Raw genomic sequence first — 25,034 nt, forward strand, 5'->3', positions numbered from 1 at the left:
GCTCAAGTAGTCATTTGCCATAATCAGAAGTGTCTGGATGCTGATGGTAACCATTTTGAGCACCTCTTATAATTGCAGTGTCTAATGTGATAGATAGATAGATGATATAGATGATATAGATATAGATATAGATATAGATATAGATATAGATATAGATATAGATATAGATATAGATATAGATACATGCCAGCTTGGAGGAGGGCTTGTCCACATTTGATCCTGCAACAATCCTAGTTTAGTCAGTTGCAGATTTCCACTGTTCTGGGCCTCAGTTCCTTGGCGGAGAGCTAAATGCAGAGTGCCTCTTGTACTCATGATTAGCAGCATCTAATAACAATATTCTGCATCTAATTTTTGTATTACCACAACTCACCATGAGTCATTACTATGTCTCTTTATTACTTGAAATAGAGTCATCGTGCTTTTAAATCTAATCGGATTAGAGAACCAATTCTAGAAACTTCAGAACCAATTCTGAAAACTGATCCTTAACATTCTGGTCCTCTAGAACTACTTTGGGCTCAAAATATTTATTAGTCAGGGTTCTCCAAAAAGACATTGCTTCTATTTCCTTGGAAAACCCTGTCTAATACAGATTATGGTACCAAAAGTACCAAGAAGTGTGTGTGTGTGTGTGTGTGTGTGTGTATGTATTGAAAGAGAGAGAGAGAGAGAGAGAGAGAGAGAGAGAGAGAGAGAGAGAGAGAGAGAGAACAGAGAAAGATTGAGAATTAGCTTACACTCTCTGGAGGTTATCAAATCCAAATTCTGTAGAATTTGGAGACCGAGAGAGAAGAAACTAAGGTTATACCTCTGTCTCTGTCTTCTTAAGATCTTCAACTGGCTAAATGAGGTCCACTGCATTATGGAATGTAATCTGCTATTTTCAAAGTCTATTGATCTAAATGTTAATCTCATACTTGTATAACAAATAGCTTCAGTAACATTTAGACTGGTGTTTGACCAAATATCTGTGTACTGTGGCTTAGTTAAATTGACACATAAAATTAACCATCACAAGGCAACAAATCTCAGTTGCTCTGGACCTCCAGAAAAACATATTGAGAATGCTTTCAGAATTATCTGCCTGAAGGGATAGGAGTCTGGTGCATTTACTCACTAGCCACCGCAACACAGACACACACATTGGTTGAAGAGGCAAAATTTATTAAGTCCCGGTTGAATTCGTAGTTGGGGGCGAACAGAGGAGATGCATCTTTAAGAGTTCCCAAATCCTTATCTCTACCCCTGCCAACTATCTTTGCGTCTGTAATCTTCATGGTCTAATAATCATCTCAGATATAACATACCCTAATTAACAACACATTATTTTTCCCACCTGCTGGGTTTGTAGTCTTTTCCTTATTAGTGAAAGTCACCAATGTTCGTCATTTTGCACAGCCTATAAAAATGGGAGTAATTCAAATTCTACTTTTTGTCTTGTACCACTGTTCTCTTGGCTCTACCTTCAGTATGTATCCTAAACATGGATATTTTTTCCCACTTTCACTGCTGTTATCCTACTCCAATTCATTGCCAGTTTTTGCTGAACAAACTAAAATATGTTGTAGAATGAGCATTTAAAAGTGCTCCTCTTGTGTTTAAAAATGCCACTCTTGTGTTCAAAAGAAGCCAACGTCTTTCCAACACAATCATAAAACACCCAAACTCTTCATCTGACCCTTGAACACCATCTTCTACCACTTCCCATTCGTTCTTTTGTTGTACTCCAGTCATATTTTCTTTCAGTATCTGCACAAATGTCACCTTCTCAGTTTCCCCAAGAACACCTTACGTATAATAGTCCATTGTTTCCTTGCCTTTCACTATCACATTCTATGCCTCATCTCGGGTTTCATAAATTTATCAATACCTAACATTATATTGTACATTTGTTTATCTGTTTTCTCTCCTATATCAAATGTAAGCTTTATGAGAGTAAATATTTGCCTTATTCCCATCATTATCACCTATGTCTAAAAATCAGAATGGCACATAATTGCACTAAATAGTTGTTGAGTGAATGCATCACTATGAAATTTAGATATGTGCAATAGTGGTTAATAGGGAAATAAAATATTACAGCCTATTTATAGATGTCATAATTGTAATAAAAAGGAATTAATTCCAAAAATATCCTGGATGTTTTTGAAAAAAAAAAAGTAAGCAAAAGAATTGGAGTATGTAGTTAGCTTAATAAGTAACATAGAAATAAATATACAAAATGTTAAATTATACTAATAAAGTTATTCTTAATTTATACAGATTTATAAGTACTAAGTTATTTTCAACTAAACAATTACGTAAGCATAAAGGTATACAATACTATACAGACATGTAATATGTATTTTTGTTTATATATGCTTTGTAAATTAAAAAATATAATTATAAAACTTTTTGCCATATGTATGTCTTCTCATTTTAAGGTAAAATAAAGTACACAATGACTCCATAGTTTTTAGGTTTTTTCCCTAGAAAAATTACTTTTCATTCTCTGTCTCTTTTTTGTATTGAAGTGATTGGCATCTTAGAATCCATGCAATTTTACCTTAATGAATATGTGTTTAGTACATCTAATTAAAGACAATGGCTAACACTGAAATGTGAGGCAGATTCTATGCCAGACATATTAAAGCATCCTTAAAGTAACTCATACTGAGACTAAAACAAACTAAAATCAGAAAACATTTTTCTGGCCTTGATATAAAATTATCATTTCAATTAATAACTTATTATTTTATATTCTCAAAGGAAAACTATAGCATTTGCAATGTTTAATTGTAGTACAAAAGACAAAAAAAAATGCCAGGCGTGATATGTAACTTTGACATTGAAGATATTAAATTAGACACAATTGTTATGTTGATAATTCACTCATGTTTTGTACTTAATATTTATTGAATGAGTGAATAAATGAGTTGGAAAGAAAAGGTCTGTAGCCTTTTGCCTTGTGAGTAGTCTAAATGTCATCCCGGACCGAATTTCTGTGAAATAACTCAAGGAGCTAAAAAAATAGTATAAAAAATGTTTCTTTCAAATGACAAATTTCAGACTTTTCCTTAAGAATGTCATAAAATCATCAAAGGCAGTCTACTTATTATGATATCAACCTAATGGCCTATTTTTATATATTGTTTACATAAACTCTTCTCTGTTCTTAAACAACAGTTTTATATAAATTCTTCTCATACTTCAATAACTTAAGTAATACCTTCTTATAAAATTTTTTGAACAGGTAACTTTTCAAAACATCAGTTTTCCTTTCCTATTGTTTTTGTTTTTCCCTCATTTTTCTCTAATTCATCAACATTTTTCCTACACTTAGGTATGCAATCTGAATAAGTTATCAATGAGATGAGATATTACAAAGACTCACATTTTAAAATGTTATATTTCCTTTCTGAAACATAACAAGTTTGATTTCTGTTATCAGTCCAGTTTTTTTTAGCCTAACTTGGTTTCAAGTTCCATTTGACCATTAAATATTTCAACAATTATGTTTCGTTATATTCCTCCAATTTTCTCAAATTGAATTTATTTTTACTTTTTTACAAACGAGGCAGTGAAACTGATCATTTTGAACACCCCTAGATGCTATCTTCAGCTTCACGGTGTATCATCACCACCATCCTACATCTGCATAACACCATCCTGCAGAAATCTGCCACTCCATATGCTGTACCAAGCAGGGAGATTACAATGGGCTTGAATTTGGATCTCAGTCAGAGATTCCCTGGAGGCGTTTCACAGGAAAATATATTTCTCAAGCCAACATTTAAATCTTTGCCTAGACCTACCCCCACTTCAAAGAGAAATATAATGAGAATGAAAGCACAAACCCCCAAATTCAATTGCCACATTTTTTTTCTTCTTTTGAGGAGTTTGTCCTGTTCTCCTTGTGATTCCTTTCTGTTGGTACTGGCAGTTGCCAGATGGGCTTTATTTTTTAAATTTAAATTCTTTATTTTGTGGCAGTGCTGCCCATTGTATCACAGTCAATGCCAGCTCTTATTCTTTTAAAACACACATGCTTGGCACATCCCTAAATTGCTTAAGAATCAGAGACTAGAAACTTACATAAGGAAAAGGGAAAAGTATACATTTCTATCACTCTAATATTGAGAGTAACTGAAGCATAGAATTGTTATTAAAGGAAATCTTTGAAGCTATGTGTTTCATTTACAACCAGTGGATAAATACTGCTCACACTATGCCCACAAATAGTGAAATCTAGGGGAAGGTAAGCTGTTAAAGAGATTGAACAGTGCAGTGAACAAAGATACCTCAGAAAACAGAGTTGATAAATCCCAGTGCCCATACTTCTATCTTACCAACACATGCCCAATGGGTAGAAACTGGGAGACATGAGAGCACTGAAATTTAGAAAGGCATTTAATAATTGCAAAAAAAATATTTAACTTGCAAATATAAGCAAAAAATCCATTGTTTCAAAATGGTTGTTTCCTATATGAGTTTATTGAGATACTAGCATTTATTAAAAATGAATAGAGTTATTTTTTGGTGTATATAATTTTCAATAATGTCCCTTAAATCAAGTTTGGCAGGCCAATTAATTTAAATATTAAAACTATATATAAAAGTGTCTTCTGATAACCAAAGACCAGTTCCTTTGTGTGTGGAAATTATTATCTGAGTCTCAGACAGAATCCATGCTGAATAAATTGGCTTCTCATTATATCCTCCTGGTACTGAAAATTATTTATCATGTCAATCTAGTTAGTCCAGTGGTCAAGAGTATAAAGTATACCTCAATTCTGCTTCTCGTTTTCATTTAAAATACAGGCATATGACAATTTCATCATTTCAGAATATATTTCACAAGGAGAGGAGATTCATTGGCCTCTAAGCAATAAGAAATCACTATAAAATCCATATGTTAATGTGTGTGTACTCCTTAGCAATTACTTTCACCTTTGCCTTCATCTACTCCTTCTCTAAATTCTCACTTCCTAGAGATATACTTTTCTCCTTTTAAAACTCAAATGCTTCTCTGACTCAGAGACAAAATTAGTTGATCCCTCCTCTGCTTTGCTATTTCATTTCTAGTCTACCTCTTACCTTCATTATGCATTTTAAAATTACACTAAAGTGTAAGTATTAATGAGAAGAGGCAAAATGTATTTATATTTTTGAACAAAATTGTTTACTGCATAGTAAAAACTCAATAATAGTTATTGGTTCTCACTTTGAGATCATTCATCCCTGCTTTCACTTGAATCATATTAAACACACCAGAGGAAAATTATGTGAGACATTAGAGAAGAGCCAGGGACCGGGGACTGATAAATTATTAAGCAAGGGCCCAATAATGATGATGGTGATAATAATAATAACAATAATAATAATAGACAGTAATCTTAAGTGTGAGACAGAAGAATTTCAAAAGCAAAAATTGAATGAAAAATAAGTTATATGCTATTATTGTAGAATACAATCACTAAAGTTCAGAATTACTACCCAAGTCATCAAGAATATTAATGTAAAGAAGTGAGCAGCAAAGAGAAAAAAAAAAGATAGACATTTGCCTGCTTCATTGTTTCACTGTTATATATGACAGTAGGGTGGAGCACTGAAACATCAGCATTACTTTAATACTGTGGTGCTGGAATGTTTGAGTGAGAAGTCTGACATCATAAATAGCAATATTACATAAGGAAGCTTGTCGTACAATGTATGAATCATTTGTAAGTATGTACGATATTTTTTGCCAAAGACTAATTCTGTAAATAGGCTATTCTTTTTAATTTTTATAATGAAATGACAAAACAGTAAAATAAATATTATTCCTGGAATTGTTGTACATAGACGAAAGAAGTGTTAATGCCCTTGTTTAAAGTTTCTACAAGACTTTGTTGTTCTCTTCTGTCCATCTTTGTAGTTACCAGCTTGTGGGGTTATTCAGATAACATAAGCAGAAGACAGAAGGAGAAGCCTGACAGGATATGTTGAATGATGGGGCAACTTGAAACATCTAGCTGGCCACTGAGAAGGACAATTAGATAAGAATGAAAAAGCATGGTGGTTGTATAAACTGAGAACGTCTCCTTAGGATTTGTAGAATAAGGCAGCAAATGATTCTCTTTGCAATTCAATTGTCCATTCTTCAGATTTTTCAAAACCAAGAGAAAGACTGCAGAGTTGAAGATGGTGTTGCAACACAATTTAGAGAATATTGACATGTCAATGCCTCACTTTATGCAGATTTGTTCCAGATAAGCCCACTCATCACATACTGCCACAGGAATAATGAAGTTTGCAACTGAAAGAGCAGAGCAGAACTTCTTAGCTACACATAAATGTTTTGTGAGATTTTTATTAATATTTTACAACTTAATAGTATATTGATCCTTAATAGTTTCCTTGGTTCAGAGATCATTCTAATAATAATGAGATAAAAAGATAAAACTCCTTTCACCATTTGCCCTCATAACCCTTGCTTGCCATTTTCCTCAACCTCTAATTATTTTGTAGTTAATAAAGGAGATATTTTTAAAACTTTTGCTTGTTGCTCAAGGTTTGAACTCACACTGATGATCGGATTACTTAATACGAAAAGGGAAACCCTTTATGCTCCACAAGCAGCAGTTCTAAAATTATTGCATTGAATTGTTGACTGACAAAAATCTTTTTCTTTGAGGACGAAATGAAAGAAAATTGACTTGAATTTTGAATAGCAAGAGAAGTTAAGTGCACATAAAATAAATATTTTTTTAAGTGGAAGGACCACTAAACATTGATCATTACACACCAGTGAAAGAATGAGAAATTGTGCTTTCTTTTTAAATTAATAATTTGAGTAAAATATATTAGAATCACATTTGGTTTGCTTTTGAAAATAACTTTTGCAAGAGGAAGACTTTCAGATTTCTTCCTAAATTAATAATGGGTTGAGCATCTTTATACACCAGTTAATGTATGATAAGTAGAACGGTCAGGTCAGAGTCCACAGTAAATGAACACAAATTTGTAGAAAAACTTAACCTCCAATAGGTAACACAGCTATAGCTTTAATTAATTAATGCAATTATCTACAACTAAGCATTGATAAATGCAGTTTTCTCAAACCGTATGCATCCTCAATTTTATATAACACGATACCCCACAAAAAAACACAAAAGAAAACCTTAGGATGACATAGAAAGTCCTTTGCTCTATTGAGTAAAGGGGTGGAGAGAGAAATGCAACTACTTGGAGTTGATAGGATATAAGAAGAGTGAACTTAAATATAGCTGACATTCAATTATTCTGGGCTTCTCCCTTTACTTTAAATATAAATTAAGTATTTTGCATTCTCAAAAACTTATGTGTCAATGATTCATTTACTCAATTTCTCATTAAGTACATATGAAACATTATTTTTGGGGTCAACCAAAAATGTAATCAAGGTTAAATCAGAGTACTTTTATTTTATTTTGTTTAATTCTTTTTTTTTCAGTTACAGTTGACATTCAGTATGATTTTATATTTGTTTCATATGTACAGCATAATGGTTAGACATGTATATAATTGATGCGGTGACTGCCTCGATTAGTTCAGTACACCTCTGGCACTGCACATAGTTGTTGCAACATTATTAACTACATTCTCTATGCTGTACTTTACATCCCAAATCAGAATACTTTCAAATGACACTAATTTTACTCCATTGAGCAAAGATATGAGAATCATGTATGAATCATGAGTCATATCAGGAGATTCAATGCAACATGTTTTTAAGGATTACTTCAATATTTATATGTTTTTATTTTTCCCCTAGGAATGGATTTTTTCTGGTAGAGAATGGGAAGGTAAAAAAAGGGGAAGTTTGCACAACCATTCTTATTCTTAATTTTCTCTGTGACCTGCTCATCTCTCACACCACTTCTGAATTATATCAGTTATTCTTTTATTAATGAAGCTCTCTATATTACCTCTTGGAACACTGTGTCCTTAACGGCCTGTATTGTCATGTCTGTATACCACCCTTTCACCCTCCAGAAAACTAAGAGCACCTTGAGGGCAATACTCATAGCTTATGTTCATTTGCATTCCCACAGCAAATACGATTAAAAGCATAATAATACTTTTTAAAATGAATTACTAATGTTTTGAATGAATCGAACAATGTGATTAATATCTCATCTTTCCCAGGCAACACAAATAGAGGTTTTAAATTCCAATTACTTGGAGTGACTCTTTAATGATTGAATTAAGGCCAAGAGTTATATGTATCACAACAGAACACTGGAAAAAAAAGTTTTTCAGCCAGAATTGGACCCAATTTCTCCTAAATCAAATTACCTAGATATCAATCTCTATCTATTTATCTATAGTCCTTGCATTTTCTCTAGTAATCAAGCAATAAGAGATAGCTGATTATAAGCTGAAGTGTCAGGATAGAGGCACAGAATAGAAGTAGACACTATTTAATTTTATATTGTGTGTGTTTGTGTGTGTGTGTGTGTGTGTGTGTGTGTGTGTGTGTGTGTGTGTGTGTTGAACAACAGGTGAAGGATTTCAGGTTGATACTATAAAGGGATTTTTAAAAAGGTAAATTATGAAATATTTAAAAATTATCTGCTAACAGAATGAATTTAAAACCTCTAAAATGTGGTCAATAAATATTGTATGTCACATCTGTTATTCTAAAATAAACGTAAGTAAAGTTATAACAGCAACTATTTAAAATTTAACAAAAAATTTGGTTAAATTCTCTACTGATAGTTCACAATATATACATTGGGATTATTTAAATAGAGAAAGAGAGAGAGAGAGAGAGAGAGAGAGAGAGAGAGAGAGAGAGAGAGAGAGAGAGAGAGGATAAATGTCTCAACTCCCATACCATGTTTATGTGGCATGGGAGGAATGCTTATAAGCCTCTCTGTTATGTGTATTTTAGATTTGTGAATAATATCCCCCCAGGGTATATGATGAGTAGCTGCTGGAAGGCTGTGGCCTTATGAGACAGGTCAGTGGTATTTTAGTTGTGGTGACTCAGCTATCTGTATTCTAAGTTTTCAGATTTGTGGTCATCTTGAGTTTAAGTGTAACATTTCAACCATTTTATAGAAAAAAAAATACCCAAATCAGTCTTTCAGGAATATTTGCATCAGGTTTGTGTCAACTGAAAAGTCAAGCAGTTGAGGGTTGAGAGAAGTGAAGATTACACTGTTTTCTCTCATTTCATCTATACAAAATGATTATCAGTTTCCATATGAAATATAGCATTGACGCTAAAAAGTTTCACACATATATAGTTTTATATATATAGTTACATAGTTATATATATATATATAGCTATATATATAACCATATATAGCCATATATATATATATATATATATATATATATATATATATATATATTAATATAACTTCAAGTTATATTACCAAGCCTTAATTCCCCAGACTACAGGCTACCACTTTTTTTTTTAATACCTTGACAACACGACTCCTCACAGGAAGTCTGCTTCCCACCTGCCTGCTGGAAATTCATGCAGTCCTCCTTCACTCTTTCACTTCTTCCCTCCTAACCTACTTCTTTTCCTTCTTTCTCTTTCTCGCTCCATCCCTTCCTTCCTCTGACATTGACTGTTGGTGATGGTCCCCAGAGAATCCTTATCAATTTGAATTGCTGTCACCTCTTGTGGATTGCTGCCCCAGACATCACTTTGGGTTACCTGTTACAGTTTCATATCTGCTTTTTCCTGCTACCTATAGGTGTCATTGGTTTACTTTTCTCTAAATAGAACAAAGTGGAATAAACTTTTCTGAAATCTTAATGAAAATGAAAACTTTGTAGTATAATAAAGAAATAGGAAAAAACAAAACAAAAAGGAACAAAACATAATACAACTGAGAGTTCAGCAGTGTGACCTGTATTTGCCATGTCTCTCTTTGACTCCTTGGCCGGTTAATATTTTCAAAGATCTTACTACCCATAGTGTATACAGGGGCTTATTCTCAGGCCCACTTTATTTTTATTCAAGGCCCACTGCTGCAGCCAGATGAGTACTAAAAAATCACTTGCATTAATCTTTATAAAGATTGAACTATAACCCCAATGTAGACAAACATTTAATTTTCAGATTCAAGTGTGTGCATTGGATTAATTCACTGGTAAAGATTCTGAGAGTAGTGCACTTGCATTACATTTGTATGACATCCCCACCCCACACACAACTACTTGCCATCCCAGAACTAGGGCAAAGGACACATTTCTGAATACAAATTTTATCTAAGTTTATAAAGACTCCTTATGACCTTATCATGCCTGTTCTGCAGTCAACTAATTTAGATCCCATTCTCATAACAGGAAGAACATCATAGTTCTCTTCCTGCAAGAAACATCCTCGTACATATAGAATGCGTGTATACAATTTAAAAATAATGTATACTCAGCATTTAAAGTCATATATTATTATAGTATTGTTTGTTGCCTGTTGCCTACTTCATTTTAAGATATAAAAATACACACACATGCACATGCACATATATGGTAGATACTGAATGCTATGACTCATTCACTTTTCCCACAATTTGTAATTAAAATAATCAATGTATTTAGACAAAAGGCAAGATGTTCACATCACTTTCTTTGGTAAATGGGGATTCATTTTGTTTGAATTTGTGGTTGAACTTCTAATTATGTTGTTTTGGGGACTCTGGGGATTTTACAATTACCTCTTCAAATGAAAATTGATCAAGGTTGAATATCAAAGTAACTAGAGAAAATCTTTTAAATACATTTTGTTTCAGAAACTTCAAAAGTATACTCTAGTAGGTGCTATTTCTAGTTAGAATAGTGTCCATCTCTCAGTATTTTGTAATATTCAGCTGCAGGAGCAATAATTGAACTAAAAGCTGTAGGCTTCTATTAGGAATATCAGCTGATAAACATTTTTTGTAAAATCTAAATGGAATCCTGAACCTGGATGTAAATTATTTATTACTTCTACAATTTCAATATTTACTTAGGGTTTTTTTGTTTGTTTGTTTGTTTTTGTTTTTGTTTTTGTTTTTTGTTTTTTTACCTCTGAATTTTGTTTGGTTTGTTTTCCTTTGCGGTGATTTTTGTTTGTTAATTTACTGTAGGAGCTAAAGTTATATTTATTAATGACAGATACTTGTATCAACTGGTATTTAGAGCAAACATACATAAGCATTTATGTATCGTTGCTGATTGAAAATTTTCAAACTACAATGGAATTGTAAATTAAATAACTTTGTAATGCTACTTGTTTGCATTCTGTATTATAACTAAGAGTGATTCTTTTTTTTTTTTCCTTCCTCTGAGATGACCTATGGGTAATGTTTCCAGGTGGGAATTCCCGCCTGTTCTCAGGAATTTCTTTTGCTTTCCCATTCCCGAATCCCGAGAAAAGTTGGTTGGGAAATTGGGAAAATTGGCTCCTTGAACCCAGGTGGTTGGTAGTATTGGCTGTCACTTTGTGGAAATGATTCATCATGGAGAACAGAAAATAATTTATATCTTGGGATTTGGGAACAGGAAAGCAAAAAAAAAAATCCTGAGAATGGCGGGAATTCCCACCTGGGAACCCTACCTATGGGATATGAATGTATTATACTCCATGGTTTGAAGAGGGTTTGCATCTCAATGTGTCTAAATAGTAAACTATGAACATTATTTACTAAAATAAAATGTTTATTTTTATGCATGTATGAGGCAATCATCATTAGTTATGCAATCATGCCCATAAGCAATCAGAAACATGACTATTAGTATTATATTCAAACTGTGGAAACAAAAAAAATAATAATAATTGAATTAGTGAAATGTGCTGTCATAGGCAAGGAATAGATTAATCATTCAGCAGTAGACCAACAAGTTGATTTTTTTTATACTTTTCTAAAATCATATACTTTTCTACTAAAATCATACATTTCTAAAATCAGATTTTTCTATAAACCATAATATATTGATATTTTTAGCCATGATAGTTGTGGAAAGTCTATATAGTCATGAATGAGCATATTTCTTATTTCTATAAATGTAGCTTGTAAATTTTGTAAGAGAATTCTATTTCGGAAACCTGAATTGAACAGGTCTTTCACTTTGCTTTGTAAACAATATCTAATCTGGATTATTTTAAAGTCTTTTAGTTTGTGGAAAAAACAAAACAAAAAACAAACAACAAAAAACCCCCAACATTTAGCCTTATACTAATGGTCACTTTGCTAGAAACAGTCATATGATGCTTGCTAACTAACGTGTCTAAATAGTTCAGCTGTGACTTGTTACATGACAACTATGCAGCCCCACACAGAGGAACTGTATCTGGCCAAGTTATGGGAGAAACAATATTGTAATCACACCTGATACTGCACATGTGAAAACAGCCTTAGGCTGTTCTCCTAAATACATCCTGTTAACACTGGTATATTGGTATTACATGAGATATTGGCATTCTTCTGAAAGGAAAAAAAAAAAAAAATCCACAGAGTTTTACCCATTAAAATCCAATTATGGAAATTACACAAGTTATTTGTACCCAGGGCTAGCCTCAGGCAAAATCCTAAAGTTGGCTTTTGTTCTAGGTCTTGTGCGGGGGCGTTTTGCACTTAGTATCTGTGGAACCATTACATGAAAGGTACAAAATGAAAAGGGCTTAAGGTGTTACTTCTAAAAATCCCAATATTTTTAGAAAAGACTCAAAAAGCAAAACCCTTTATAACTTTTTGTGGATCTCAGTGAATGGTATCACACTAACCATTCATTTGCCCGAGACAACAAAAGGACATTCTTGATGTCTCTCCTTCTTAACCATCATATGCAATTGTTTCTTAAGTCCTCTTGCTTCTCCATCCAGAGGATGCCTTACATTTCTCCTTATCATTTTCACACTTACTGCCAGTACTTTATTTCAAGTGTTCGTAGCATCCTCTGGGACTACTGGAATAGATACCTCTGCCTCATCTCTGCCTTACCGCTACCTCTAACCTTCTTTTATTCCATTCCGTCTTCTATAGTTCCTCCAAAGTTGTCTCTCTATAACACAAATATGGCTTTACTTTTTCCATTTAATTTCAGCCAGTAGCTTCTTAGACTTGCACAAAAGTTATTTGATTATTAAGTCTAATTTTTCTTTTATATAGACCACTCAGCTCTACAGAAAAAGTAGGAGTAACCACATACAATGCACTTTTTCATGTCTTATTTATCTTTGTTGTTTGTTTGCTTGTGTTTTATGGTATTTCCTGTCTCCTTTCCTTATTGTCAGTCTGAATTGTAGCAATTCAAATATAGCATCATCTGTAGGTTCTGTGTGACTGAGTAGTTATTAGTCTTTGGATCACCAGCAATTGTGTCTAACACATTGAATGAATGAAGAAAGGATGAGCTGAAACTTAAAGGAAAGAATTTGGAACACTGAACAGGCAATCGGAACCTCTCTAAATCCCATCTTGGCATTGACCGAGGGCTGCAACATTACAGTGAATGATGTTGCAATTAAGGGTAATAAATTTTGAAAAGAAAAATAAAAAGCAAATATATACAGACCACATATAAACACACTTCTAAATGACTAAATCATTGAAAAGTGCCCTTGTGTTTCTACTGCAGGTGCTTTGAGTTTGTGTTGCATGGGGGTGGCTTAGCAGTTTAATGAACTGTGAGTTTACTGGTTTTCAATTTGAGTGGGTTTACATACTCTCTTCCTGGTGCTCAATTGTATCCTTTCCCCTTCTCCTGTCAGACTGGGTATGGCAACGTGAGAGAGACTGACACAGATAAAGGATAGAGAGATTTGGGAGTGAGCGTGCCATAAAATCAATAGGAAATCATAGGGATTGAAGGAGAACTTTAAATATCCACTCTCGTAGATCATGACTACAAAAACATGAACAGTTATCAAGCAATTTAACTAAAGTTGTTTTTGTTCATTCTGTTCCATGATTCAGTATCCTTCACTCTGATAATGTGGTTATTTCTTACGCCAATTTACTTTTATGATTCAGATTCATGAATACATTCCACGATACTTTCTTTCCACAATGTTTTATTTGCTTTTACTAAAAAGATGTCATTTAGGTGGTTTTGAATCAAGAAAAGTTAGAAGCACTAACATGAATGGTAATTTTTCCTACTGCTATGAGACAAATTATTCATTCACTCCTGTACACTTTATTCTCACATGTATTTGGATACTTATAATGTCAAATATGATTAGGTACATATAAGACCTTCTCTTTCTTCTGGGATAACTCATCTATCTTCCTACCTTGAATTTTGCCTAGCGTAAGTAGAGAAACGGTGCCTGACATAAGTAGAGAACATTCCTAGCATGCAAGACTTGGCAAGAGAACATATAAAGGGAAAAGAATTAGGGAAGAGGAAACCCTTAGAAAAAACACTGTTTTAGACTACCTCCAGTTCTTTTCATCATATTCTTGTTCTACCACTGTCTTTTCAGTACATTCTGAACAACTAGCATAATCTTTGGAACTGCTATAAGAGCACTGCTTTTGGATTAAGTTCTCTAAAGTAGCCACTGTCTCATCTGGTCTCGTCCCATCATTTTGTTGTCTTTTCAGACAAGCACATATTATTAAGTAAGTACTTGCTTAATAAATGCCTTTTTTATTGATGAGGGTTATGGATAATACAAATGTTGGATGGAGGAACCAGTTTACAGTTTGGACAAATCATAATGACCTTGTACACACTTATCTACATCGGAATAAGAGGAGCTAAATTTATTTGAAGAAAGTCATACAATCAGGCAGAGAGGATATACTTTAAATTCGTAAATCAAGCTCCCAGCAATATTGCTACATTTTCGTGGTAAGTTTACTTTCTACTTTCCAAAATAGTTAAAATACTTCACAAACTCTTCACTTTCTTCAAATTTCTTATGTTAATTCATTTTTCCACCCGAATGCCTATCCTGACATGCTTAGCTCATGGTGTTATACCATTCTTCATTAAAAACAAGAAAAAAAAGGAATTGAGTTCTCTCCTCTCACTGCCCAAGATGCTGAAAAGGAAGACGGCTAAGGGGAAGAAGGTGGTGCCAGCACCTGCTGTCATGAAGATGGCCCACAAGTACAGGTCAGAGACAAAGCAAGAGAAGAAGCAGAGATGGTTGGCTCAGGCTGAGAAGAAAGCTTCCAGGAAGGGGGATGTCCCCACCATGAGACCAGCTGTCCTTTCAGCAGAGGCTAATACTGTCACCACTTTGGTGGAGAACAAGAAAGCTCAGCTGGTAGCGATTGCACATGCTGTGGATCCCATGGAGCCAGTTGTTTTCCTGCCTGTCTTGTGCAGTAAGATGGGGTTTCCTACCGCATTATCAAGGGGAAGGCCAGGGTGGGGCATCTAGTCCACAGGAAGACCCGTATCACTGTCGCCTTCAAGCAGTTTAACAGGAAGAGAAAGGAGCACTGGCTAAGCTGGTGGAAGCTATCTGAACAAATTACAACAGTTACCATGAGATCTGCGGTCGTTGTTGAGGCAACGTCCTGGGCCCAAAGTCAATGGCTTGCATTGCCAAACTGGAAAAGGCAAAGACTAAAGAACTGGCCACCAAGCTGGGATGAGTGTACACTGTTGTGTTTTCTGTACATGAAGTAATAATAAGACTCCTTCAGTAAAAAAGGGAGGGGGGGTGACTGAATTTTCTCCTTTTCCCAACGTTTCAAATATAAATCTTTTATGACCTGTGACTGTATTTTCTGCCATTTGTCATTTAAAGAAAATAAAGTTCTCTTCTTGTATCAAAGTTTAGTTCTTTGATTTGTGATTTGGATTTCATCCTCTTTTCTCATGAATGCTTTTTTCCATGTTATCCACTTCTCCTATTCCATTGGACCACTTCCATTATTGCTGATATAAAAACAACAACAAAATTCTTAATCTTATAGATGTCTCATAAATATATATATATATATATATATATATATATATATATATATATATATATAATTCAAATTATATATATGTATATATATACATATACATGTATATATATACATATACATGTATATATACAATTTGAATTTTTGGAAACTTTAGCTGTGCTGTCAACTTTGGAAAAAGTATCCCAGTTATATCATGTTGGGTTGGCATTGTACAGAAATTAACAGCCATATTGGTCTAGAAATGTTAAACATAATTTTTTTCCATTTGTACAGGGGTAACACACTGTATTAAATATGTAAGGTCTTATCTACATGGGTTTGATTACAGAACTAATAAAGTATTCTCTAAATTAAAAACAAATAAACAAACAAACAAAAAAAAACTAACTGTGATTTTCAGCTCCCCTCTTGCAAAAGTGAAAAAGTTAAGTGCATATTTCTATTTTTTCATTTCTCTTCACCTTTGCATTTACTTTCATTTCCCATTCTTTACTCTAATGAAACTGATGTTTATTTTCTTGCTACACTAGAATGTAAGCTCTATAAAGCAGTACTTACATCCATCTTGTTTAAATATCAACTTCAAGTTGTAGAAGAGTCCCTTGCATGTAGTGGATACTTGCAATATTTGTCAATTAAATGTGCAAATGAATTCATGCACTGAGACTGTTTTAACCAAAATTAAACAATTTCTCTCTTATAATTGTTAAATATTGATATAAATATAAACTAATACATAGTCAATAAAGAAACATGGATAATACTGAAAAGTATGTAGGAAAATTTTTAAAAGCATATGTATTTTACTACAAGGAGATTACCATCGACATTTCAGGCTTTCATTCCATTGTTTTTCTATGTATTTGCACCACATATTTTAATACTTTATCACTTAACATTATACCTCTAAAAGTTCTTCTTCTCAGAACTATTTGATGAACATAAGTTTAATGATTACATTATAATTCACTTAAAGATACACTACAAATAAAGTATTTACTTATTGCTAGACAGTCAATTACATCCACTGCTTTACCATTTATTATAATGGACATATTTTGTCATATTTGGGTTACGTCCTGAGTATAGACACCAATAAGTAGAATTATTGAGTAAAATGACAGAAATGAAAATATACTGAAACATATTGCACTGCTTCCCACAAAGTTTACAACTATTTCTATTCTCACAACCACACTATGAAAATGTCATATCTACAAATTTACACTAGCCTTGATTGTTCTCATTTGTATAATTACTAATTTAATTGATGAAATAACATCTTAAAATATTTTAATCAGTATTTAAGCAATCAAATATAAAATTGAAATAGTTTCTATATATTCATTGGGTACTTTTCTTTACTTTTCAGGCTAATTTTTATTTTTCATCCTTAACATCACGTTCTTAACATTTTTGTAATAATTGGAATATGTCTGTAAATGTAAAGTTATTAAATTTGTCACATTTCTTGTATTATTTTAGTTTGTGATTTTCATTTAATTACTTTGCTGACATGGAGTAATGTCACATTTAATGTACACAATCAACTCTTGAATTATTTTCTAAAATTACTATTATGTTTAAAATGTGTACACACATTAAGAAATTTCATTAAATTTATTTCTACCTAGCTTTTTTCTTATTTCTTTAATGGCTTAATATTAAATTTCTAGTCAATTGTGATTTCAACTGAGCTGTTTAGGCATTAAGAAATACAGCAATTTCATCAAACTAATGTGTGCAATATACAATTATGATTTCTTGACCCTTAAGGTTTTTAGGGGATTAATTAGCTTATTCAAAAGTGACTTTCTAATTCAAAATTGTCTCTCTTTGTAAAATATAAGGAGGACTACAGAATGAAAGGCAATTTTCCAGACAAAGGAGATAACATTTGAGGGAAAGGGGCCACCTATAGACAGTCTGGCACAGCATAAGATTCCTACTTTGGGACCTGCTTCCGTATCACTCCATAATTTTAGGATTTGTTCTCTCTCTTTTATTTTTGAATTTGAAGATTTTTCTCAAAACTCTGTCCCAGAAGCTGCAAGATCATGTTTAGCAGAGTGGAAGGAAGTGAGCAGAGAACAAAGGGAAATAGTATAGAGAAAGTAGAAATTGTTTGTGTGCCTATGTATTTGTAAATGACCCAACAAAAGGGTTTTTATAAGTGAATAGCTAACAGATTGCTCAGATTTATCTATAGTTTATTAATGGTCATTTTATGGAAATTCATATGCTCATTTAATAAGAAATTCACAGTTATAATGACAGAGAATATAAGCTTAAAAACAATTTGGAATTAGCATGCCATCAGTAATTAAAAACTGAAATGAAATAGAGTGAATTTGAATAAGTGAGCCAGAAAATATGACTAGTTCATCTCCTAATTATTTCAGATCCAGTGGACAGAGAAATCTGGTCTCTTAGCTGCAGTGAGAGTCTTACTTTTCCTATCATTGCCATGAAGTGAATTCCAGCAACAGAATCTTTCTTAGTAGGCCAATCATGCCTGATTTTGCCATTGTCCTCATTACACACACCTGCTATGGAAATTTAATATACTAAACAACATGCCTCCTTTTTCCTGTTACTTCCAATTGGATCTCCTACATTTGCATTTAACTCAGGAGGCTGTCAAATTATATGCAATGATTTAGATTCAGCATAGTTTAATCACATCTAGAGATGACTAAAATAAAATTTTAATCATACTTTTTTTTTTTTTAGTTTGACCTAATTTCTTATTAAGTCTGTGCTTTGTCTAGAATTTTATTTTTACTGAATAAGCTATACAATGGTAACATATTCTATTTTAAAGGAAGGAACATTCTTTAGAAATATGTTAATATGGTACCAATAGGGATGTAGTTACAAGAGCTTTGCAATCATTCCCATTCTTTCCTTAGACTGCAATGTTTGTAACAACCCCTTTGACCTCAAAAAACTCGATACTTTTCCCTTACATACATTTCTTTTTCCCTCTCACTTCCAGAATGCTGTTACACTTGTAACATCTGCCTAGAACAGATGCTCCTGAAGTTCTCCTATAAACATAGAATTTCCTTGAAAGCAAAAAGCATATATATATATATATATATATATATATATATATATATATATATATATGGAAGGCAGTGTTTTAAACATACAACATTTATTGTTTTCTCTTTTTCTCTCCTGACATGATGGCATTTTTTAAAAGAAATTATTTCAGATAATTAGGTCTGAGTTTGATTCAATCAATGCAGTTGTTTTTAACTCTATATTTTTCTAAACTAAAGCTTATTCAAGACAGTTTAATTTTCTTTAAGTTAAATTCATTAGTATTTTACTTATATCTTCAAACAGTATTAAATGAGTTCTCTTTATGGTGCAAAGAACACTAAAAGAGTAGTTCAGAGGAAAAAAATATGAGTGAAAAGTCATACAAGATACTCAACCGCACTAGAAACAAACAAGTCACCTTCGAAAATAAGATATTATTTCTATTCTTACTAACATGTCAAATATTTAAGAGTATTTAAGAGAGACCCCTTCTTCACATCTGGGCTCTGTGCTGAAGCTCCCTATCACGTGACCAGGCCATTTGCACCTCTGCCATAGACTTCTGCTTCTTGCTTGCACTGTGCCTAGACATGAGCCAGAGATTAAATGTTCAGGGTCTTCTCCAATTTTTTTTCTGAGTAAGTACCAGAGAATGCATGCATCTTTCTAAACTCCCCAGTATACACAGACACTTTACAATGCCCTAGTTTTCCAAAGAAATTATCTCCCAGGTTTTCCTCCCAGTCTTTTATTGTTCTTTGGTATGCCTCAAAGATGCCATCTTTCGACTCAGGATACTGCAGGTTGTTCATTCACCTTACAATGTTTTTGAGGAATACAATTTACTCACCTTGAATAGGTTTCTATTTATGCAAAACAAAAAATATAACAAAGTTGTTCTGTCAATCTTTGCTAGATTTTTTAAAGTCTCTGTGGAGTGCTGGGAGTTGCCTACTCTACGATTTTCATCAACATTACAACCTACTTCTTTATATTTCTAGTACATTTTAAAGTGTATAATAAACATTTTGGATGAGCCATTATGTTGGGCATTGGTCTGGCAGGAGGTTAAATTAATGGAAAAATATCTTGACTTTTGCAGGGTTTTTTTTTTTGGTTTTTTTTTTTGTGGGTTTTTTTTTGGTTGTTGTTAGTTTGTTTGTTTTTGTGTGTGTGATGAGTTTATTTTAACTTTGTCTTTAGTTTTAGGTCATATATGTATACTCTAAAGCATGGTCATTCTTAATGTGTTGCCTCTCCATAGTCTCAGCGAAGTGTCTGAGATGCTCAGTGAGTGCTCTCCACTTCTACCCACTGGACAACCTCTGGTATCTCTGCTCAGCTGTTTGTTTGCAAGCAGACCCTCCTTCTAACACTTTACAGATCCTATTGTACACATTCAGGGCCCCATCTTTGGCCGAGGACTTAGAGATTCACCACAAGTCTTCTGGGGTATTTTCACCCACCTACCATGAGTCAGTCTTCCTCCTGTCCAAGGCCCTTATCTGAAAATTCCAGCCATTACTGTCACTTATCTCTTCCTCTTACTTATGTGAAGACTGCATTCCATTTAGGCATCATCTCCCTGCATGGTAATCTGGAAAGCTCTTGCCAGTGAAAATCTGTGATAATTATGGCTCTCACCAAATGTATTGCCACTCTCTCCAGGATTCCTCCTGTTTCAGTTATTCAATTCCTGGGAATTCTTGCTTTGTATATTTTGTCTATTCTTATAGACAGACACAAATTACTCTATCTTGACTGAAAGCGAAAGTCAAAGATATTCTTAAAATGTTTATGCCTTCAATGCAGTAGCATTTTAGGAAATTATCTGCAGAAAATATCCAGAAATTTTCATATCTGCTCAAATTCATTCACTAGAGTTGTTAATGTTTTTAAATGATTAGTTTGCTGTAAACCTTTGACGTTATTCAACGATTAATGAATCAAGCAGTGGACCTTTTAGCAGATAGAAAAAAGGTCCAAGGAGATGTACAAAATGAAATACTATAGTAGTTACGTTAGCAAAAAGTAGATTGGTTGTAGTAAGTTCAGTTTTCTAAAAGTGGAAGCAGAGGTCTATCGGGTAGTTTACCTCACTAGTGCTGACGAGGTAATTCCTAATTTACTGGTTTAAGATTTCATTTCTTGGAAACCCAAAACTAATCAAGTTATGTATTAAGTCTCGGTTTGCTGAGGTGAGGCTTAGCATAAGTGACTCCATTTTGTGCCTGTGATCTTACTTTTAACACTATCTATTTAACATACGAGTATAACCACCTGGACTGCAGCACTGAACAATGAATATTTATCTTTGAGGATGCATGGATAGAGCCTGGAAAGAAGTGAAAGTGATGTCCCTCACAGGTTTGCCACCATGTCTCCCTATTATAATCCTCTATTTCTTAATAGCTGAAGTGGCATTGCATCTGCAACTCATCACTGATTTAATTGTCTTTCTTCTCTTATCTAGCCAGGCCAGGTATAGAATAATATAATAAATGAGAATCTTTGTTGTTAATAACATTTAAGCATATTCCCTAGATGACAATAGTTCCTGAAGGAAGAACACATACTAAATTATTGGTGGCAGAGACTGAAGAGTGTATGTATATTTTTTACTGTCACATAAAGACACTGAGGAAAACTTCCCTGGTTATGAGCTTTACTTGTGGGTATGTAAATAACTGCATCCTTTTTAGGGCTACAATGTCAGGTAGCATGTAGGTTTATTTCATCTCTCCTTTAATCTATGTTGATTTATCAACATGATAAACATTTATTTTTAAATTGTAATTTCCTTGCCCACTAAGACATACCTTTCACCTGATATCATAAGGGGGGTGGGGTGGGGGGGATAGAGATATAATGAGTGAAGAAAGAAAGGTGAGGGTTGCTCAGAACAGAAAGTGAGCAAGTAGGAAAGTTAAATTTCCTCTTTCAGGTGTATCCTCATTGAATGCAACCATATTTCTTGAATGAGGAGGAGATATTAAGCCTTGATTTGGCTAATATGTATTTATTTTTTATCAGTTAAGAGAAAAAGAAAAATAAATCAGCATATTTTTTTTTTTTTTTTATCCTTGGAAAAAGTGGGAAAATATTTTGTATTTCTACCACTGACCAATATAAAGATCGAAAATGTAATAGCTTTTAAAGACCTGCATCAGTGGATACAGAACTACAGGTCACTAAATTGGCTATAATTGTTGGATTGTAGCTTTTTTAAGCTTTAAGAAATGGAATGGCTGGTACATTATGTCACCTAAAGAACAATGCCCCCCTCCTCAAACCCATATGATTTGAAGTGTAAAAAAGTATATTTATATTTACTTGTTCATTTTAAACATTCAGAAAATATAGGGAATTACTAATTCGATGAGAAATTATTTTATTTGGTAATAATAATTGTTCTCTTCTTGTTAATCTTTCCTCCATCAACAAAAATCAATATACTGAATGAATACATATGATATTACATAGGGCTTGTATAAATATTATGCAGAAGTGATACAGAAAGTCTTCACTTTGTGAGGTAATAAAGGACAGTGAAAATGACCATATGACCTGAAATTATTCAAAGTAATCTTAGTAATCAATAAGAACAATTATTATTATTCTGTGACTTTTAAAAACTTTTGTCAAAATATTTAAAAGTCTTTTACTGACAGCTATAAATATGTAGGGGATTGAAAAATAGTAAAACTTATATTTTGTACACTGTAATTAAAACTTAGAAATATTGAAAATTAAAGTGATTTACTTCTTTAAAACTATAAACTGTTTTAAACAATGCTTGCCTTCTTTACTTCAACATATAATTTGCAGTATGGATTGCAAACCTGTTCTGTGCCTTGGCAAATTTTCATACTCTTCTCTAAGTTTGGGTTAGTTAACATTTTATCTTTTGTACTTTCCATTTCCTAAAATATCTCTGAGAGTTTCTGTAATGTAAAGTATTTTTTCCAATGTCACTTTCTTTGAAACACTTCTTCCTTTTTGTTACAACTACTTTCCACATTTGTGAGTACCCAATTAAAAAATAAAATACAACTAGAAGACAGTATTGTTTTGATATCTAAAGAATGCACATATCTCATAAAAATTTCTTTCAGGAATCAAAAGAAAAAAATTTAAAGATTCCTTGATGTCAAAAGGATTTCTCAGATTACATCTAAGAAATTGGAACACATAACAAGTTGCTATGGAAATGGAAACAATAGAGAATTTGATGTGTAAAAGAAATAAAAAATTAAATAAACTAAAAAAGTAATATAAAAAATTTTGTGCAACTCAATAAAGAGCTGAATGGGCACTAAGGAAAATCAAGTCAGTAAATTTGATAAAAAAAAAAAAAACTTGAAATAAATTTCTCAAAGAATAAAAAGTAAATAGAGGAAACAATGAAAACTTATCTGATATAATGATTTTAATGAGAATAAGAAAGACAGAAATGAAGACAATTTTCCAGAGCTGGCAAATTCTAAAATGCTCAGATTGAAAGATTACCATATTATGGGGAAAATCAATATAAATAGTAAACTCAACAACATCAACAAAATTTTAGAAACAAGGAAATGAATGCAAATATATTATCCCATTTAGCAAAAAATGTAGTAAAATAAAATAGTGAAGGTAAAATAAAACTGAATCATATCACTAGCAGTGAAACTAAAATTAACCTGGCCTCAAGTGTCTCTACAACACTAACTGTCAGAAGACAATACACAAAAAAGTAACATATTTTTAAGTCTTTGAGGGAAAAGATCATCTATCCCATAATATTTTAATGTTTTTAATTTTTTTAAATTATGGTTGACATACAATGTTATATTAGTTTTAGGTGCACAACATAGTGATTAGACATTTATATAATTTATGAAGTCATCATCACAATAAGTGTAGTACCCATCTGACACCTAACATAGCTATTACAATATTATTGACTACATTCCCAAGGCTGTAATTTACATCCCTGTGACTATTTATGCCACATTTAGACAGCTAAATTGACTTTTCCATTTGAGGACCAAGAAAAAGACTCTCACTTATAAAACAAATAGGATCATAAACAATCTATGTAATTTTTGCTTTATTGCTTGAATGCATAATTGTAGTGGATTAACAGATTAAACAAGTCACAAATTCAAAATTGATAATCTATGATATGCATACTGAGAAAGTCAATTCCAAAAGTTGTTATCAATCGTGTTGCAGCTTGAATGGGTCATTTAGCTAGTTGGGCATGATTTGGGTCTAGCAATAGTGTAGTATACAGAGGGTGCCAAACAAATGTATACACATTTTCAGAAAGAAAAAAACTGTATTAAAATTGTACTCAATATGTACTGATAACAAAAGATGAATACAAATTACATTTGACTTCTGCAATTACAAGAGGTGCTCAAAGTTGTTACCATCAGGGTCCAGACACTTCTGATTACCGCGAACTACTGCTCGAGCAATGTTGACCAGAGAATGCACTTGTATACACTTTTTTGGCACCCCTATATTTAAATTACTCACAGAAGTACTTGGGCCTTGTTACTATTATATTTATGCCTTAACCTGTACTATATACCATTAGACAAAAATATAACATAATGGTGACAATATGTAATTTGAGTGTGGCATAAATAATGCAACAATATAAACAAAAGCAGGTAATTTGATAAATGGTCTCCTTCCCAATTTTCCTATTACTATAACTAGAACCTGATGCCCCAGAGTGACTAGGACTTCAGGGACTATCCAGTACTGTGAAAAAGGGTTGGCCCAATGTGAATGTCCGTTGTGTCCTTCCATCTCTATTATTCCAATCTTTTAATATTGATTGATAATGCTTCTTAAATACGTCCTCTTTGCTCAATCTCACTATCACCACAGTAATTTGAGGTCTCTTACTTGGACTTTAATAGGCATCCACCTGTTACATCCATGTATTCTGGCATAAAAGATGGCCATTCCCATGCCATTCACCCCCGATATTCATATGAATCTAGAGCCTTCCTTTAAAAATGAAAATTTGACAGTATTTATCTGCTTTACTTATCCTTCCTCTTTTGTAGTGAACTGTAGGCTCCATGAAACAAATAAAATACT

The 25,034-nt window shown here is 32.9% G+C and overlaps 1 pseudogene; it reads left to right on the top strand.

The window, feature by feature from the left end:
• Positions 1–14,995: 14,995 nt before the first annotated feature.
• LOC109454886 (large ribosomal subunit protein eL8-like) lies at positions 14,996–15,560 on the top strand (annotated as a pseudogene).
• Positions 15,561–25,034: the final 9,474 nt, after the last annotated feature.

This window comes from Rhinolophus sinicus, chromosome 2 (genome assembly GCF_057876585.1).
Source record: "Rhinolophus sinicus isolate RSI-liver-muscle chromosome 2, RSI-T2T, whole genome shotgun sequence".
NCBI classification, from domain to species: Eukaryota; Metazoa; Chordata; class Mammalia; order Chiroptera; family Rhinolophidae; genus Rhinolophus; species Rhinolophus sinicus.